Source organism: Leuciscus leuciscus (assembly GCF_965113295.1).
Source record: "Leuciscus leuciscus genome assembly, chromosome: 11".
In the NCBI taxonomy this organism is placed as follows: Eukaryota; Metazoa; Chordata; class Actinopteri; order Cypriniformes; family Leuciscidae; genus Leuciscus; species Leuciscus leuciscus.
This window is the reverse complement of record NC_138735.1, coordinates 33261977-33273544: the sequence shown is the minus strand read 5'-3', so window position 1 is coordinate 33273544 and position 11568 is coordinate 33261977. Positions and strand designations below refer to the sequence as shown.

The 11568-nt window shown below is 47.0% G+C and overlaps 1 long non-coding RNA gene across 1 annotated transcript; it reads left to right on the top strand.

Annotated features, from left to right (window-relative positions):
• Nucleotides 1-448: 448 nt before the first annotated feature.
• LOC309509834 lies at nucleotides 449-8557 on the top strand. Its single transcript, XR_014210082.1, has 3 exons — nucleotides 449-727; nucleotides 2114-2494; nucleotides 8266-8557. It is a non-coding gene; the product is annotated as an uncharacterized lncRNA (long non-coding RNA).
• Nucleotides 8558-11568: the final 3011 nt, after the last annotated feature.

Here is an 11568-nt window from a genome sequence, read left to right as displayed (position 1 = left end):
TTCATGCTTGAACCCCTAATAATAAAAATCAGTACAATTACAATAGGGTTTCAGCACTTCGTGCTTGAACCCCTAATAAAAATTGTCCGATCTTCACGAAACTTGGCATGCTTCTTCAGCATGTTAGGACACATATGCTCATCGATTTTTGTGAAGTTTGAGGTTTTCCCTTAGGTTGTATAGGCTTTTGAGTGTTTTTTGGTCCCTCCCCTTTCCTAAATGACCCTGTTACAGCCAGGCAAATGCAAAAGTTCAACTTTTTTTCGATAATTATTTATCTAGAGAGTCCAGAGAATTGTCCTAGACTGGTCTGGTTCCGATTGGACCAAAAACCAGGGACTAGTTTGCCAAAGTAGGCTTTGGACAAAAGTGGCCATATAAATTTTTTTTTTGCTCAGATCACAGTGATGCTAAAATTGAGCCTCTATGACAAAGTATGTAGGAGTTATGACCAATTCAGTAAATGTGGTCATTATAGCACCACCTATTGGCCAATCTGGGCCATATTTTGATAGGTTTTCCCCAAATTGAGCACTATCATTTGGCCAAGTTTCAAGGTTCCAGCTCTTACAGTTTGGTCTGCACGATGCGTTTTAGGGCGGAATAATAATAATAATAATAATAATAATAATAATAATAATAATAATAAAAATCAGTACAATTACAATAGGGTTTCAGCACTTCGTGCTTGAACCCCTAATAATAAAAATCTTTACAAATACAATAGGTGTTCAGCACTTCGTGCTTGAACCCCTAATAAAAATCAGGGCAATAACAATAGGGTTTCAGCACTTCGTGCTTGAACCCCTAATAAAAATCAGGGCAATAACAATAGGGTTTCAGCACTTCGTGCTTGAACCCCTAATAAGAAGAGACGTTTTTGCCAGTTATAGCGCCACCTATTGTCCGATCTTCACGAAACTTGGCATGCTTCTTCACCATGTTAGGACACATATGTCCATCGATTTTTGTGAAGTTTGATGTTTTCCCTTAGGTTTTATAGGCTTTTGAGTGTTTTTTGTCCCTCCACTTTCCTAAATGACCCTGTTACAGCCAGGCAAATGCTAAAGTTCAACTTTTTTTCGATAATTATTTATCTAGAGAGTCCAGAGAATTGTCCTAGACTGGTCTGGTTCCAATTGGACCAAAAACCAGGGACTAGTTCGCCAAAGTAGGCTTTGGACAAAAGTGGCCATATAAATTTTTTTTTTGCCAAAGTATGTAGGAGTTATGACCAATTTAGTAAATGTGGTCATTATAGCACCACCTATGGGCCGATTGGGCTCAGTCCGTGTATCTGAGTAGCGAGCAATACTACTACCATCTGGCCAAGTTTCAAGTCTCTAGGTCTTACGGTTTGGGCTGCACAATGCGTTTTAGGGAAGAATAATAATAATAATAAAAATCAGGGCAATAACAATAGGGTTTCAGCACTTCGTGCTTGAACCCCTAATCAGTACAATTACAATAGGGTTTCAGCACTTCGTGCTTGAACCCCTAATAAAAATCAGGGCAATAACAATAGGGTTTCAGCACTTCGTGCTTGAACCCCTAATAAGAAGAGACGTTTTTGCCAGTTATAGCGCCACCTATTGTCCGATCTTCACGAAACTTGGCATGCTTCTTCACCATGTTAGGACACATATGTCCATCGATTTTTGTGAAGTTTGATGTTTTCCCTTAGGTTTTATAGGCTTTTGAGTGTTTTTTGTCCCTCCACTTTCCTAAATGACCCTGTTACAGCCAGGCAAATGCTAAAGTTCAACTTTTTTTCGATAATTATTTATCTAGAGAGTCCAGAGAATTGTCCTAGACTGGTCTGGTTCCAATTGGACCAAAAACCAGGGACTAGTTCGCCAAAGTAGGCTTTGGACAAAAGTGGCCATATAAATTTTTTTTTTGCCAAAGTATGTAGGAGTTATGACCAATTTAGTAAATGTGGTCATTATAGCACCACCTATGGGCCGATTGGGCTCAGTCCGTGTATCTGAGTAGCGAGCAATACTACTACCATCTGGCCAAGTTTCAAGTCTCTAGGTCTTACGGTTTGGGCTGCACAATGCGTTTTAGGGAAGAATAATAATAATAATAAAAATCAGGGCAATAACAATAGGGTTTCAGCACTTCGTGCTTGAACCCCTAAAAATCAGGACAATTACAATAGGGTTTCAGCACTTCGTGCTTGAACCCCTAATAAAAATCCTTACAATAACAATAGGGTTTCAGCACTTCGTGCTTGAACCCCTAAAAATCAGGACAATTACAATAGGGTTTCAGCACTTCGTGCTTGAACCCCTAATAAAAATCAGTACAAATACAATAGGTGTTCAGCACTTCGTGCTTGAACCCCTAATAATAAAAATCAGTACAATTACAATAGGGTTTCAGCATTTCATGCTTGAACCCCTAAAAATCAGTACAATAACAATAGGGTTTCAGCACTTCGTGCTTGAACCCCTAATAATAATAATAAAAATCAGTACAAATACAATAGGTGTTCAGTGTCACGGGGTGACAAATAAGCCCGGGACTATCCCTGCTAGAGAAATGTCCCCGCTGAGATTTGGGAAGCGAAACACCGTCCCAAAGCCTGGGTGAGTGCCTGTCGCTATGGTAACCTAGTGGCGGATTGACGGCAGGTGTGGGTAATTTGCGCTGAGCGTTTGAATGGGGCCACACTAGCTCATGAGAGTATAAAAAGTCAGAGGAAGAGAAAGTGAGTGTTGGTTCTTCCCCGCGGGGGTTGTGAGAGAGAGAGGCACGAGCAGAGGGGGACACGACGAGAATGAGAGGTGAGACGGGCAGCACGTGAGCGGCCGTGGCCGCGGTCGCGGCGGGAGGCCGCGGGAGAGAGAGGACGAGAGAGACAGATGAGAGAGACAGATGAGAGAGCCAGAGAAAACTTCGGCTGGATTGCGGGTGGAAGCCTTGGTACACTGAGTCTGTTGAATTGCAGTTTTATTGTGGAAATGAGCACGAGTGAAACCTTACAGTGTGTGGTGGAAATGTGAGTTGGGAATTATTTCTGCTGTTCACTCGCAATCACAGCTGTCCATTCCTCTCTCTGTCTGAGTCCAGTGAAGAGCCTGCTAATGCTGTGAGTTACACGTGTCCATTCCTCCCTCTGTCTGAGTCCAGTGAAGAGCCTGCTAATGCTTGAAGAGCCTGCTAATGCTGTGAGTTACACGTGTCCATTCCTCCCTCTGTCTGAGTCCAGTGAAGAGCCTGCTAATGCTGTGAGTTACCCGTGTCTATTCCTCTCTCTGTCTGAGTCCAGTGAAGAGCCTGCTAATGCTGTGAGTTACACGTGTCCATTCCTCCCTCTGTCTGAGTCCAGTGAAGAGCCTGCTAATGCTTGAAGAGCCTGCTAATGCTGTGAGTTACACGTGTCCATTCCTCCCTCTGTCTGAGTCCAGTGAAGAGCCTGCTAATGCTGTGAGTTACCCGTGTCTATTCCTCTCTCTGTCTGAGTCCAGTGAAGAGCCTGCTAATGCTTGAAGAGCCTGCTAATGCTTGAAGAGCCTGCTAATGCTGTGAGTTACACGTGTCTATTCCTCCCTCTGTCTGAGTCCAGAGAAGAGCCTGCTAATGCTTGAAGAACCGGCTAATGCCGGAAGGGCCTGCTAATGCTGGAAGAGCCTGCTGATGCTGGAAGAGCCCGTTAATGCTGGAAGAGCCTGAGGCTAGTGAAGAGCCGGCTAATGCCGGAAGGGCCTGCTAATGCTGGAAGAGCCTGCTGATGCTGGAAGAGCCCGTTAGTGTTGGAAGAGCCTGAGGCTAGTGAAGAACCGGCTAATGCCGGAAGGGCCTGCTAATGCTGGAAGAGCCTGCTGATGCTGGAAGAGCCCGTTAATGCTGGAAGAGCCTGCTGATGCTGGAAGAGCCTGTTAATGCTGGAAGAGCCTGAGGCTAGTGAAGAGCCGGCTAACGCTGGAAGGGCCTGCTGATACTGGAAGAGCCTGCTGATGCTAGAGCCGGCTAATGCCGGAAGGGCCTGCTAATGCTGGAAGAGCCTGCTGATGCTGGAAGAGCCTGTTAATGCTGGAAGAGCCTGAGGCTAGTGAAGAGCCGGCTGATGCTGGAAGAGCCTGCTGATGCTGGAAGAACCTGCTCCCGAAGAAAAGAGGATGTGGAAGGGACTTTATATTGTTTTTATTATTTAATAAAGAATATTTATTTTTAATTCTGTGTCTGCCTCCTTTGTGTCCACGGTCAGCTCCTCAGGGGCGGCACGCGGGCGGAGGGGTGGGCGGCCCGCTGGCGCTCCACCCCGACCTGTGACATAAAATGGCGTAGTCGGCAGGATGCCGCCCTGAGTTGAGCAACCGTGGGCCGAAGGTATGGCGACCAGTTTTTTTCCCTTTTTTTTGTTGTTTATTTTTGTTTTGTTTCTTTTTTTGTTTTTCTCTTCCCTTTTCTTCGGCGTCCCGCTCCAGGGACTGGAGCGGATTGGTGGGGGGGTATGTCACGGGGTGACAAATAAGCCCGGGACTATCCCTGCTAGAGAAATGTCCCCGCTGAGATTTGGGAAGCGAAACACCGTCCCAAAGCCTGGGTGAGTGCCTGTCGCTATGGTAACCTAGTGGCGGATTGACGGCAGGTGTGGGTAATTTGCGCTGAGCGTTTGAATGGGGCCACACTAGCTCATGAGAGTATAAAAAGTCAGAGGAAGAGAAAGTGAGTGTTGGTTCTTCCCCGCGGGGGTTGTGAGAGAGAGAGGCACGAGCAGAGGGGGACACGACGAGAATGAGAGGTGAGACGGGCAGCACGTGAGCGGCCGTGGCCGCGGTCGCGGCGGGAGGCCGCGGGAGAGAGAGGACGAGAGAGACAGATGAGAGAGACAGATGAGAGAGCCAGAGAAAACTTCGGCTGGATTGCGGGTGGAAGCCTTGGTACACTGAGTCTGTTGAATTGCAGTTTTATTGTGGAAATGAGCACGAGTGAAACCTTACAGTGTGTGGTGGAAATGTGAGTTGGGAATTATTTCTGCTGTTCACTCGCAATCACAGCTGTCCATTCCTCTCTCTGTCTGAGTCCAGTGAAGAGCCTGCTAATGCTGTGAGTTACACGTGTCCATTCCTCCCTCTGTCTGAGTCCAGTGAAGAGCCTGCTAATGCTTGAAGAGCCTGCTAATGCTGTGAGTTACACGTGTCCATTCCTCCCTCTGTCTGAGTCCAGTGAAGAGCCTGCTAATGCTGTGAGTTACCCGTGTCTATTCCTCTCTCTGTCTGAGTCCAGTGAAGAGCCTGCTAATGCTGTGAGTTACACGTGTCCATTCCTCCCTCTGTCTGAGTCCAGTGAAGAGCCTGCTAATGCTTGAAGAGCCTGCTAATGCTGTGAGTTACACGTGTCCATTCCTCCCTCTGTCTGAGTCCAGTGAAGAGCCTGCTAATGCTGTGAGTTACCCGTGTCTATTCCTCTCTCTGTCTGAGTCCAGTGAAGAGCCTGCTAATGCTTGAAGAGCCTGCTAATGCTTGAAGAGCCTGCTAATGCTGTGAGTTACACGTGTCTATTCCTCCCTCTGTCTGAGTCCAGAGAAGAGCCTGCTAATGCTTGAAGAACCGGCTAATGCCGGAAGGGCCTGCTAATGCTGGAAGAGCCTGCTGATGCTGGAAGAGCCCGTTAATGCTGGAAGAGCCTGAGGCTAGTGAAGAGCCGGCTAATGCCGGAAGGGCCTGCTAATGCTGGAAGAGCCTGCTGATGCTGGAAGAGCCCGTTAGTGTTGGAAGAGCCTGAGGCTAGTGAAGAACCGGCTAATGCCGGAAGGGCCTGCTAATGCTGGAAGAGCCTGCTGATGCTGGAAGAGCCCGTTAATGCTGGAAGAGCCTGCTGATGCTGGAAGAGCCTGTTAATGCTGGAAGAGCCTGAGGCTAGTGAAGAGCCGGCTAACGCTGGAAGGGCCTGCTGATACTGGAAGAGCCTGCTGATGCTAGAGCCGGCTAATGCCGGAAGGGCCTGCTAATGCTGGAAGAGCCTGCTGATGCTGGAAGAGCCTGTTAATGCTGGAAGAGCCTGAGGCTAGTGAAGAGCCGGCTGATGCTGGAAGAGCCTGCTGATGCTGGAAGAACCTGCTCCCGAAGAAAAGAGGATGTGGAAGGGACTTTATATTGTTTTTATTATTTAATAAAGAATATTTATTTTTAATTCTGTGTCTGCCTCCTTTGTGTCCACGGTCAGCTCCTCAGGGGCGGCACGCGGGCGGAGGGGTGGGCGGCCCGCTGGCGCTCCACCCCGACCTGTGACATAAAATGGCGTAGTCGGCAGGATGCCGCCCTGAGTTGAGCAACCGTGGGCCGAAGGTATGGCGACCAGTTTTTTTCCCTTTTTTTTGTTGTTTATTTTTGTTTTGTTTCTTTTTTTGTTTTTCTCTTCCCTTTTCTTCGGCGTCCCGCTCCAGGGACTGGAGCGGATTGGTGGGGGGGTATGTCACGGGGTGACAAATAAGCCCGGGACTATCCCTGCTAGAGAAATGTCCCCGCTGAGATTTGGGAAGCGAAACACCGTCCCAAAGCCTGGGTGAGTGCCTGTCGCTATGGTAACCTAGTGGCGGATTGACGGCAGGTGTGGGTAATTTGCGCTGAGCGTTTGAATGGGGCCACACTAGCTCATGAGAGTATAAAAAGTCAGAGGAAGAGAAAGTGAGTGTTGGTTCTTCCCCGCGGGGGTTGTGAGAGAGAGAGGCACGAGCAGAGGGGGACACGACGAGAATGAGAGGTGAGACGGGCAGCACGTGAGCGGCCGTGGCCGCGGTCGCGGCGGGAGGCCGCGGGAGAGAGAGGACGAGAGAGACAGATGAGAGAGACAGATGAGAGAGCCAGAGAAAACTTCGGCTGGATTGCGGGTGGAAGCCTTGGTACACTGAGTCTGTTGAATTGCAGTTTTATTGTGGAAATGAGCACGAGTGAAACCTTACAGTGTGTGGTGGAAATGTGAGTTGGGAATTATTTCTGCTGTTCACTCGCAATCACAGCTGTCCATTCCTCTCTCTGTCTGAGTCCAGTGAAGAGCCTGCTAATGCTGTGAGTTACACGTGTCCATTCCTCCCTCTGTCTGAGTCCAGTGAAGAGCCTGCTAATGCTTGAAGAGCCTGCTAATGCTGTGAGTTACACGTGTCCATTCCTCCCTCTGTCTGAGTCCAGTGAAGAGCCTGCTAATGCTGTGAGTTACCCGTGTCTATTCCTCTCTCTGTCTGAGTCCAGTGAAGAGCCTGCTAATGCTGTGAGTTACACGTGTCCATTCCTCCCTCTGTCTGAGTCCAGTGAAGAGCCTGCTAATGCTTGAAGAGCCTGCTAATGCTGTGAGTTACACGTGTCCATTCCTCCCTCTGTCTGAGTCCAGTGAAGAGCCTGCTAATGCTGTGAGTTACCCGTGTCTATTCCTCTCTCTGTCTGAGTCCAGTGAAGAGCCTGCTAATGCTTGAAGAGCCTGCTAATGCTTGAAGAGCCTGCTAATGCTGTGAGTTACACGTGTCTATTCCTCCCTCTGTCTGAGTCCAGAGAAGAGCCTGCTAATGCTTGAAGAACCGGCTAATGCCGGAAGGGCCTGCTAATGCTGGAAGAGCCTGCTGATGCTGGAAGAGCCCGTTAATGCTGGAAGAGCCTGAGGCTAGTGAAGAGCCGGCTAATGCCGGAAGGGCCTGCTAATGCTGGAAGAGCCTGCTGATGCTGGAAGAGCCCGTTAGTGTTGGAAGAGCCTGAGGCTAGTGAAGAACCGGCTAATGCCGGAAGGGCCTGCTAATGCTGGAAGAGCCTGCTGATGCTGGAAGAGCCCGTTAATGCTGGAAGAGCCTGCTGATGCTGGAAGAGCCTGTTAATGCTGGAAGAGCCTGAGGCTAGTGAAGAGCCGGCTAACGCTGGAAGGGCCTGCTGATACTGGAAGAGCCTGCTGATGCTAGAGCCGGCTAATGCCGGAAGGGCCTGCTAATGCTGGAAGAGCCTGCTGATGCTGGAAGAGCCTGTTAATGCTGGAAGAGCCTGAGGCTAGTGAAGAGCCGGCTGATGCTGGAAGAGCCTGCTGATGCTGGAAGAACCTGCTCCCGAAGAAAAGAGGATGTGGAAGGGACTTTATATTGTTTTTATTATTTAATAAAGAATATTTATTTTTAATTCTGTGTCTGCCTCCTTTGTGTCCACGGTCAGCTCCTCAGGGGCGGCACGCGGGCGGAGGGGTGGGCGGCCCGCTGGCGCTCCACCCCGACCTGTGACATTCAGCACTTCGTGCTTGAACCCCTAATAATAATAATAAAAATCAGTACAATTACAATAGGGTTTCAGCACTTCGTGCTTGAACCCCTAATAAAAATGGTCCGATCTTCACGAAACTTGGCATGCTTCTTCACCATGTTAGGACACATATGTCCATCGATTTTTGTGAAGTTTGAGGTTTTCCCTTAGGTTGTATAGGCTTTTGAGTGTTTTTTGTCCCTCCACTTTCCTAAATGACCCTGTTACAACCAGGCAAATGCAAAAGTTCAACTTTTTTTCAATAATTATTGATCTAGAGAGTCCAGAGAATTGTCCTAGACTGGTCTTGTTCTGATTGGACCAAAAACCAGGGACTAGTTGCTTTTTTTTGCTCAAATCGGAATTTGGAGATAGCCATGTTGTTCGTCTGGAGCCAGGGATCACAGTGATGCTAAATTTGAGCCTCTAGGACAAACTATGTATGAGTTATGACCAATTTAGTAAATGGGGTCATTATAGCGCCACCTATGGGCCAATTGGGGCCATACTTTGATAGGTTCTCCCCAAATTGAGCACTATCATTTGGCCAACTTCCAAGGTTCCAGCTCTTACGGTTTGGTCTGCACGATGCGTTTTAGGGGAAAATAATAATAATAATAAAAATCCTTACAATAACAATAGGGTTTCAGCATTTCATGCTTGAACCCCTAAAAATCAGCACAATTACAATAGGGTTTCAGCACTTCGTGCTTGAACCCCTAATAAAAAAAAAAATCAGTACAATTACAATAGGGTTTCAGCACTTCGTGCTTGAACCCCTAATAAAAATCAGCACAATTACAATAGGGTTTCAGCACTTCGTGCTTGAACCCCTAAAAAAAAGGGGTAACATTGAAACGTAAAATTAAGTGGAGGACACACCTCGGCCTCAGCCCCAGAGTAAAAGCAAGCACAACTTCAAGTACAAGTAAAAGTATTTATTTCTGTTACATATTTAAGTGATTAACAAAGGATGGGCATAACTCTTCAGGAGAGAGCATGGCCTAAAATAACAAACAAAAATAGAGGCTAACTAAGGTTTAAGGGAGCTATCTACCCTGCACAAAAACAAAGATGAAAATCAACAACAAAACTTTCCTGAGCTCCCTCTCTAACCAAAAACAGGAGAAAAATGTATTAAAATAAAAAGGCACCCTCTCCCTACGTTTCCCAGATAATCCACAATGAACAAAGCTAATAAGATTTCATACAATACCTTTTAATTACCCACAGGTAGAGAAAACAACACTAGAAAGCAACTCGATCCCTGCTTAGCACCAAACAAATGAGTATAGGTCCACTCCTAACTCAAGTACAAGCACGGTTTCCACCCAAAACACAATCTCAGTCTGAGGCTGGGGGAGAAGTGTTCCTCAGCACAGGCTTCTCGGAGTGCTGCATTTATACTGCTCAGCTCAGACTCAGGCATGCTCACAACGAGTTGCAGGTGACGGTAATTAACCTGAGTGAGAGAGAGAAACAGAGCACAACACGGGGCATACAAGCATTTTCTCACAACACATTATATTAAAAGACCCTGGGACGTAACACCCCCACCACTAAGATTACAGACCAGGGTGCGATAAGGTTTCTGTATCACCATCCCAACATACACGTCACCTAAGTTGCCATCCCAACAGATCTGGACAGAGCATCGGCCACAATGTTGTCGGTGCCTTTGATGTGCTGGATCTGGAGATTAAAATCTTGAAGCTTGAGAGCCCAGCGCAGTAAACGCTGGTTAGAGGAAGACATGTTGGACAAAAAAGTTAGAGGATTATGGTCTGTATACACAATTACAGGTAGAGCACTACTCCCAACGTAAACCTCAAAATGTTGTAAGGCCCACAGTAAAGCCAAAGCTTCCTTCTCGATTGTGCTATAGGATAACTGACCCTTTGAGAACTTGCGGGAGAAATAAGACACAGGGTGTTCAATGCTTTGAGCATCTTCTTGAATAAGGACAGCTCCCGCACCAACGTGGCTTGCATCCACCTGCAGTTTGAATGGCAGTTTGAAGTTAGGGGCAGCTAGCACAGGGGCATTACTCAACAGGTCTTTAGCAGCTTCAAATGCTCGATCACAGTCAGTGCTCCACCTAAACATTCTCATTGTGCTCAGGAGGTCTGTGAGAGGGGCAACTACAGAGGAAAAGTTTCTGCAAAAACCTCTGTAATAACCTGACATTCCCAGAAATCGGCGAAGCTCGCGCTTGTTGTTGGGTTTAGGGAACTTAAGAATAGCTTCCACTTTAGCTTCAACAGGTTTCACCCAACCATGGCCTACCTTTTTCCCGAGGTAGGTTACTGTAGCTTTCCCTATCTCACATTTAGACAGGTTCAAGGTTAGCGAAGCACGTTTTAACCTTTTAAAGACCATTTCCAAGGTTTCAATATGGTCTTCCCATGATTCATTATAGACTACAATGTCGTCAAGATATGCATCACAATTTGGTACGTCACCCAACACAATTTGCATCAACCTTTGAAAGGTGGCTGGAGCATTTCTCATTCCGAAAGCAAGGACAGAATATTCCAGGAAATGATCTGGTGTAACAAATGCAGAGATTTCTGCAGCACGGGTGGATAGTGGCACTTGCCAGTAACCCTTTAGCAAGTCAAGCTTTGTTACAAACCTGGCTGATCCTACTCTGTCTACACAATCCTCCATACGGGGGAGCGGAAAAGAGTCAGGTTTCGTCACTGCGTTTACCTTGCGGAAGTCAGTACAAAACCGGTATGTGCCATCTGCCTTTGGCACTAATAGACACGGTGAGCTCCACGGGCTCTGACTATGCTGAGCCAGACCATGCTGTAACATGTACTCGACTTCGGTTTTCATTATGTGACGTTTAGTTGGGTTAACTCTGTAGGAGTGCTGTTTGATCGGTTTAGCAAAACCTACATTGATGTCATGTTCAAGAACTGTGGTTCTTCCTGGTACATCAGAAAACAGAGGTGAATACCAATGCATTAGTTGCATAATCTGACTGGCTTTCTCAGGTTCTAGGTGAGAAAGAAAGGAAGGTAGATCTTTCAATACAGCAGAGTTCAGTAGTCCTTTACCATTTTGTTCAACAGCTTCAGCTACAGCAACCGGTAAAGGCGTAGTCACATGGTGGATTACAAGGTTACATGGTGGATCAGGCTTAGAGTCACGAACAAATCTCTTTAACATGTTAATGTGGCATATCCTGGTTTTACGCCGCCTATCAGGAGTGCTGACAACATAGTCTGTGTCACTAAGTTTTTCTTTTACAAAATAAGGACCAGTGAACTTAGCATTGAGGGACGAACCAGGCTCAGGTAGAAGTATAAGAACTTCGTCGTTTGGTTGGAAACTATGA